General features: G+C 40.0%; 1 protein-coding gene across 2 annotated transcripts in view; it reads left to right on the forward strand.

Moving 5' to 3' along the window:
- The window catches only part of SPRY3 (sprouty RTK signaling antagonist 3), a 128,015-nt gene that overhangs the window by 91,701 nt on the left and 27,962 nt on the right, over positions 1–8,352 (forward strand). For both annotated transcript variants that reach the window (XM_082376437.1, XM_082376436.1), the window contains one exon: positions 2,661–2,834. The gene's annotated coding sequence lies outside the window, so the exon portion shown is untranslated. The remainder of the gene's footprint in view (positions 1–2,660; positions 2,835–8,352) is intronic.

Raw genomic sequence — 8,352 nt, forward strand, 5'->3', positions numbered from 1 at the left:
TAAATATATGTAATTCATGTGGAGGATACATATGGAAAGCTGGACTGATAGCCATGTGCATTGGTATCTGAAAAGAGTGAAACATTCAACTTATGTTGAGCAGAGAAGTGGAATGTATATAGTTGGAGAACAACTTGATTGACAGGCAAAGTAATTTAGACTTAGTGCTGTAGGAATTAGAAATAAGTTTTTGAACAAAGGAATGAAGTGTGAAAATAAGCCACATTTAAGGAAGGTATATATTTGGTGCATATCTGTTCAAATTTAAAGCTGGACTTAAAAAAAATAAAAGGATTCAAATTAAAATCATCTCTTCCTTCTCCTACAGGCTACATTAGAGTGAGAACAATTTCTTAATACTCATATCTACTGTTCTTTGAGCACTTACTATATGCCAGACACATGATAAAACTTTTAAATGCAAGACCTTATTTAATGTATGAGAAATAGCACAATCCTGTGAAGTAGGTACTATTGCTACCTCCACTTTAAAGATGAAGAAACAGGATCCCGAGAGGTGAATTGATTTTCCCAAAGTCAGATAGCTCACAAATTGAGGAGCAAAAATGTGAACCCTGATCTGTTTGACCTGAATCTAGTTAGTACAACTATTGCACATAGCTGACATGCGACAAATACCTGTTGAATAAATGGGTGAATGAATATATCAGTAAATCTATCCTCTTCTGCAGATGAACCTACATATTAGCTGTAATGGTTTTCATGATCTTGATAAGCTTAGGTCAGTGTTAAAAGTAAGGAAGAGGTTTGAGCTACAAAAGAGAAGAATTTACATAGGAAAATCTCTTGACTGGAATTTCTGATTGCGTAGAGATATGGTTTTGGTTAGAAATTATGTATATATATATATATATATATATATGTACACACAAACACACAGATGTACATGTATGTATGTATGTGTATGTGAGTGTGTGTGTAAACACGTGCATACATACACATCAACAGAACAGTTTGGAGCACCTTTGACACACACGTACATGCACATGCAGACCCACACGCTTTCTTTTGTTTTCTTAACCCTCCTGAAAGGGTGTAAATAATAGAATGTCAGAGCTAGAAGGGACTTTAGCAATTGCCCAATCAGATGCCCTCATGTGAATGTAGAGATTGAGGCACTAGAGGGAAAGTAAATTGCAAAGGTCACACAAGGAGTTAGAGTAGATTAAGAATTTGAGTTTCCTAACTCACAGGTTTGTTTTACTTTGAACTGTCACCATTTACCGTCTCAGTTTTATAGATGGGGTAACCAAAGTATCCTAAGAATGTTGATGGTCAAGCTCCTGCTACTTGTCCATTGAAGCAGGACTTGAAATCAGATCTCTTTTATTTTAAATATGAGGCTTGTTTTCATTCAAGTGCTTCTGTCCGGATGCCCAGAAGGAAGACCTTTTCCTATTGAATTAAATAGTGGACTGAAGATAATTTCCAGAAAGCTTTGTCCTTCACCTTAAGAGAAAATGGCCAAAGCTGCTTTATTTTCAGAAGGCTGGCAGTCCCAAGGAGGCTCCATGAAGGCAGGGATTTTGTCTTCCTGACTGAATCCACAATACCTAGCACAAAAGAAGGCACTCAAAAATATTTGTTGAATATATAACATACTAAACCCACAAAGGGAAAGTAATGGTTCCCCAATGGATGATGGATGGATAATCATTATTAGTGCTGAAAAAATGGGAATGACTGTAGAAAAGAGGAGGGAGAAACCCTTAAACAAAGGAGAAGCTCTGTGTCTCTTTAGCTGATTGAAGCTGCAATCACTCAGCAAGGGCTGAGTGGCTTGGTAGGACTGCGATTGGCAGAGATATTTAAATGAGGCCTCCTTAAAATTGTTACTCTCCACCCCACCCCCACTCCTCTTTAAATTCTGTTTCAGTCATTACCCAGGGACCGGATACAGAGATTCCTATGGGGAGTTCTAATGGGTCGATTCAATTTCAACGGGATGACGCCACTTAGCCAAGCATTAAGAGCTATAGCTCCGGGAAAGCAAACGAGGCGGGGGGAGAAAGAGAGGCAGAAAGAGAGACTGTAGCAAGGAGCAATAAATCCCTTCCCTCCCCTATAACCCATTCACAAGACCTCTAGAAAACATCTACATTCACAAAACAGCTGGCTAGCTGAGCGGAACACACTGCAATCTCATCCCCCTTCCTCCCGCCCCCCCCCCCCCCCGCGGCCCGCTCTCTGCAGATTATATACCAACACACCCTAAGCTATATAAATAATCACACACTAGCGGTATCTACTGCTCTGTTGAGATACCCTGTGTCTACAACTGCAGTTTCTGCTGCTTCGGTTCATCTGTCAGATTGGAGGAGGGGGGAGGAGGGAAGGGGGAGGGGAAGAGAAGGGGAAGGAAAACGCTGGAGGAGGGGAAAAAGAAGGAGGAGGAGAAGGGGGAGGAGAAAGAGGCGGAGGAGGAGGGGGAGGAGAAATAGGAGAAGGAGGAGGAGAAAGAAGAGGAGGAGGAGGCGAACAACTTACCCTGCTGAGCTTTCTTTGGGGAATACGTGCATCAAGGTTTAGATCTGCATGTAAAATCCATACAAAGTATCTGCCACCACAAGTCCGACTCTCCTCCCCACCCCGTTTGTTTGTTTGTTTTTTTTCTTTTCCTTTTCTCTGCTGTCAGAAAGACTGAAACAGAACTATCTCTGTTTCTGGCTCCACTGCCAGTGAAGGAGTTTTCATTCAGACTTTCCGAAGAGAGGTGGAGAAACCTAAAGACTCAGGAGAAGAAGAGGTCCTTTGAGCCAGATGGGGCATTAGTTCTTCTGCTTTTCTCAGTATGGATAAGCCCTTTCTTCAAGGTAAGCTCAGAGATTAGCTCCTAAAGACCTCAGAATTCTTTCTATGAAATGCACAGATTGCCATTCATTCCAGTCATCGTGTGTGTGTGTGTGTGTGTGTGTGTGTTTGAGAGCGCGCGCGTGTCTGTGCACGCGCACAAGCGCAAGCGCATGGGTAGAATAAAATGAAAACCGTTTAACTGAGATTTAAATGAATCAGCTCTTGCAGAAAACTATCCGTATCGGAAATTTCTAAATCAAAGGGGAACTTCAAAATAACTCTTTTGTAGCCAAATGTCAATGTAATTTCTAGCCTGTTGACCTTTAAATGAATTTTGGTGCTTGCCTAAGCCCCTTATAGCGCAGCCTAACCACCCAGGCTGAGAACGTAGGGAGAGCCCGTGCTGAGGCCAGTCCTGCTGCGCAGCGGGCATCCTGTCAGCGCAGGGCTAGTCCGCTATTGGCTCACAAGTCTGGGCTGTGCATCGTTCAGATTTCATCACATCACCTTGCCCTGGGTAGAAATGGCGCAAGCTGACACGGCATAACCCCCTACTTACATTGAGTCAGAGCAATGATTTAGAAATCTCTGGATCCATGCCTGGGTGTGTGTGCACATGTCTCTGTGTGGCATATGGAAATTTTGTCAAAAGTGAGAACCTGTGAGCATGTCTAGTTAGCCAATAGACATCTGATAGGACCTAGGGCAGTGGTTTACACTCCCTTCCATTCGTGTAATTATAGTTACCACTCGCCTCTGTATGCTGCAAACCATGTTGGATGAACAGAAAACAGACCTTGACCTCTTAGACAGAAAATCTATTTTGAAATGCAAACCATTGTTGCTTTTCTGGGTACATTAAAACCTCACTGTAACATAATGTGCTATCACATGAATTTGGATATACCAGGTGTTAAGTGATGTTCCCAACAAGGCAGCTGCATACATACATACAAAGAAGGCACAGGCTAGCTTTTTATCCACAAGGAAGTATTAATCTTGTTCCCTAAACCTCTAAATAAACATTTCTAAGATTTTATTGTAACATTGTATACATTTTGGCTTTTTTGTTCTGTTTTTAGGTCTCTCTAGCTGAGAAACAATCTAGTTAGTGATCTGAGTGACTTGGATTCAGAGTTGAGAAGTTGAGTTGTGAGGAAGTAAGGAACCTGAAGGAAAGGACACCAATTCTTCATGAAAGACTTTTGAGGCAGAGGAACGCAACCAACAAACCCAGCATAAAAACTTAGAGCATAAGGACAAGAAGGGGATTTAAAAACCTTCCTTTCATACCCCCCTCATTTTGCAGATGAAGAAATGGGCCTGGAACAGAAGTCACTTGCCCACAGTCACACAGAACTTAAGTTTCCTGTCTCTTATAAAAGGATTTGGGGTTTAAAGAAAGATTCCTACTTCTTAAATGAACAACTAGCATTTTCTTCAGGATTAGAAGTATGTGAATTCATTTGATATTACAATTTTTCCTTGTATTGCTCATTACTAAAACACCTATATCTTTAAAAATGCAAGCTCTTAAAACTGCAAGACTCTCTGGTTTGAAATAAACTGCTGTTGAGTCTTAATGAAACTATGTAGGTAATGAATAGGACTAGGGTAGCAAAGTGACAAGTTAAGAGTTAAATGTGGTGAGAACCTGGCAGCTCCAACAAGATGTATGTGGTAGGACGGAGGCCCAGTCAGTGGCTGAGAGGTTAGTAATGTAAACTATATACAACTTGGTATTTGTAAGGGGGGGAGTGCTTTGATAGAGATGCAAATGCTTTTGCACAGAGAGGGATTTTTAGAGAGCAGACTTTGGAACAGTAGAACTAAGAAAACACATAAAGCCATAGCAGAAATCCCCCCTATGTTTGCTTTCAGTTATTCTGAGAACGAGTGTATATAACAGCAGAGCACAGAAAAAAGCAACACACCCCAGAGCCGTTACACAGAAAGGTACAAAACAGCATTGAACCCATGGGACTAGGAGAAAACAGGAGCTAGGCTCTCCTTCTCTTCTCCCCTCTTCTTTGAAATCAAGATTGAGTCATACTGTATCAGAAAGGATTTATCACAAAAATCAGAACACTCTTAAGGTGTTAGCATAGAAGGGCTTTAGATAGGAAAGTTTTCAACTTTAGTCTCAACATGGCAGATTTTAGGTTCCAGGGAGAAAATACATTTTTCTTTCATTAACAAACAGCATTTCTTGAATGGATTTACCTTTCTAGTCCCTAAGTTGGCATAAGAAAAGAAATTTCTGTTTAGGTTGAACATAGCAAATTTCAGGGCTACAGAAAAACTGTTGAGAAAGCTATGAGCACCTGGCCAGAGGGACTGAGATGGGAGTGGGTTTACAATGCATCATTCATTACTGCACAGGCACTACGTGACAGAAATCACTAGATCCCATCAATGTGCAGCCAAGACTTGCAATCACCTTGGCTCCTATTTAATAATATATGATATGTATATTCTCTCTCTCTCACTTAATAGAATTCTTAATAGAATTGACCAGCAGCACAGTCAGTTTCTTAACTGTTGCTGCTCACAATGAATGGCCCTTTAATGAGTGGATTTCTGAATCATAAACACGCTTGCAGTAGTAGTTTTTCGTCTAATCTATGTGCTGCAGCAGTCTCTTGTCTATTTGTTTCTCAACTTTTTTTCCCCTCTTACCTTCCCCTACAGTATCTATTTCAGTTCATCCTGTTAGCCAGATCGGAGTCAGCACATCCGGAATGGCAAACAATTTATTGTCATTCAATCCTGTTTTATCCTACTCAACACCCCGATTTTACCCAGGTCCTACTGCCCACCGTATTGCAGATCTTCCACAGTCCATTCTAGTAAAGATTTTACAGGGCAGGAAGAAACCTTCTGAGTTCATCCTGTTAATCCCCTTACCTGTAAGCAAGACAGTAGTACTTCATCCTCCCAGACTGATGCCCAAAGCCTCCTTTAATCGTCCAAGCATCTCAACTCTTCAGTCTTGCAGCAGTCTAATCAATATCCAAATACACCTTCTCAACCTAAACACCATATACCCTTCTGCTGCCAAGACAGGATCCCCTCGTGGCTCTGAGTTATTTGTATTATGACCTAGATTCCTCCAAGCATAGCTTTCAACCTTCTGGGCAAGTCCCTGAGATATCTAGTGACATCCTTGGGATCCCATATGATTATCTCCTGTAACATTAAGACCTAGTATGCCTTCCTTTGAGTCATTGATCCTTCGAATTTCCAGTATGTTTGAATCTAGTTTCCTTTGGGAAATCAGTGAGTCTAAAATGCATCTAGCATGTATGTTATTGTTTTTACAGTGTACATGACTTGAAGAGCTCCACACATTATTTATCTGATCAATGGGGAATAAATTCATTTCTTATAAAATTATCAAAAGATTCTTCCCAATCCAAAGCTCCTACATCCACATACCCTGCCAGCCAGCTGAACAATGTGTCCTTGTTTGTTTGGGTGTTCAGATGAAAACTACCTGTTTCTTTCTAATGCTGGGAATATGAGTCTTAACAAAGATACAGCAAAGGTAGAGGTGTAAGGCTTCAGGGGATTGTGAGTGCAAGTAGATAAAAGAGACAAACATGTTGCTTTTGAACGCCCAAGTAAACAAGGGCATGTTGCCCAGTTTACCCTCAAGGGCTGAAGATGTAGAAGGTATGGACGAAGAGAATTATTTTGTCAAATTGTTTAGTTATATAATTACAGACCATCATAGGGCAGAGTCCCTCAAAATCACCTAGTCCACTCCTATAATTATATAGATAGCGGAACTGAGGCCCAAACAAAGTAAGTGGTTTGCCAAAGGTTACACATTTGAGTCTTAGAATCTCCATAGTCTTTATCTGCATTCTCTTATGCTGCATTAAATAACACTGAAACAAGTAGCTAAAAAGTGAAATTATAGTCAGACTGGTTCTTTGATGTGATGTGCCAGAAAAGTTATTTTTAACCAAATTAAATCTTCTTTTCAAAAAATGAACAGATGTAAATTCAACTAAATCAGTTTGCGTGGGGATATGGCCTCGAAGGGCAATGAGTCTGATCACATTATTAGCCACTGAGTCCTTTATGAACTACGTCTTTTTTTTTTTTCTTGCTATTGAACTTCGGGCACATTTCAGTGTCATGTTTGCTTGCTTATGGAAACCTAATCAAGCACTATCCTCTTTCACTTGTTCCTTTCTATTACTCATTCAAGCTTTCCATCCCATACAGTAGTGTGAGTAATCGATCTATTTTGAGGAGGCCTGAAGTCTGATGGATTTCAAATATATACTTTATTCATGCTAGTGTTTCCTAGGTCCTAATGCCCCCACGGTGACTCTTAGATTTTTGTTTAAGTTTCCTTATGCACACCTCTTTTGGCTGTTCAGTCTTCCAGGTGGTGCAATACAGTAATCTACTGTTGGAAAAATATTTTCCTCATGGTCACTGTTATCAGTACTAGGCTCAATCAAATGCTTCAGGGAATGACCACCGAGCTCTTCCTGATTGTGGTACAATGAAGACACAAGTATATATTTTCTAGATATTCAACTTATCTGAAATTTGGTATAAAAACATTGCTGCTCTTTAAGAAAGCCAGTTTATCGTATAAGGTAAAGATAGAGAAAAGTAGTCCAAGCAGATTCTGCCTCATAAATCCCATCAATATAGACTTGACTTAGGGTGGTAAAAAGTACAATTATAGGTGATATTTGAAATAATTCAGGGCTCATCTTTTGTGGTTCCCCCATCCCCAGGTTATTCCTACGTATACAAAAGTTTGATTCTGAAGCCATGCCGCCATTTAGAAAGAATTACCTCCTCAATAAGTTAAAGCAGCTTATAAAATGAGGAGAACAGCAAGATGATTAGTCTTGACTTTCTTACACCCTTGGGAAGCCTTTTTTCCTGTTATTCTACAGATAGCCTAATTTCTGCCATCTTTGTCTCTGCCATATCTCTGCTATTATTGCAACTTGCTTGCTTGCCTGTATTCATTGAATCAAGCTTGTCCTTTATCATCTGTTTGTTTATGCTTATAAATTTCACTGAAAGGAAAATTTTGATTGAGAATAAATAAATATATATATATATATATATATATATATATATATATATATGTATATGCAACTTCTCATGGAAGACTTTTGAGGCTTTCTCTTTTACATCAGCGTTGCTTTAGGAAGTGACCTTTGCATTTGAAATTAGGTTCCACTTTTATTAGAATTTTGATGCTGAAGGCCTAGATTTCTTGGTTAGCAAACCTCTGAATGAGCTAACTGCTCCTGTGACCCTAGTCATATGATGGACTACTACAGGAATCCATAATCAGATCTTTGCTCCCAATGTGCTTTATAGTCTGGATGAGATGACCAGACTTGCCCGTAAAGAAGTAGGTGAGGTCAATTACAGAATAAAGGAGTAACATGAAGACTAAAGTGATTTAAGGTAGTGGCGGTGATAGGGCCTGAGGTTTGTTGGTTCCCTGCAAAGTACTCATGCCTGTGTGTTCTCATTTATTGTTTCTATTCC

This window comes from Balaenoptera borealis, assembly GCF_965194805.1.
Source record: "Balaenoptera borealis genome assembly, chromosome: X".
In the NCBI taxonomy this organism is placed as follows: Eukaryota; Metazoa; Chordata; class Mammalia; order Artiodactyla; family Balaenopteridae; genus Balaenoptera; species Balaenoptera borealis.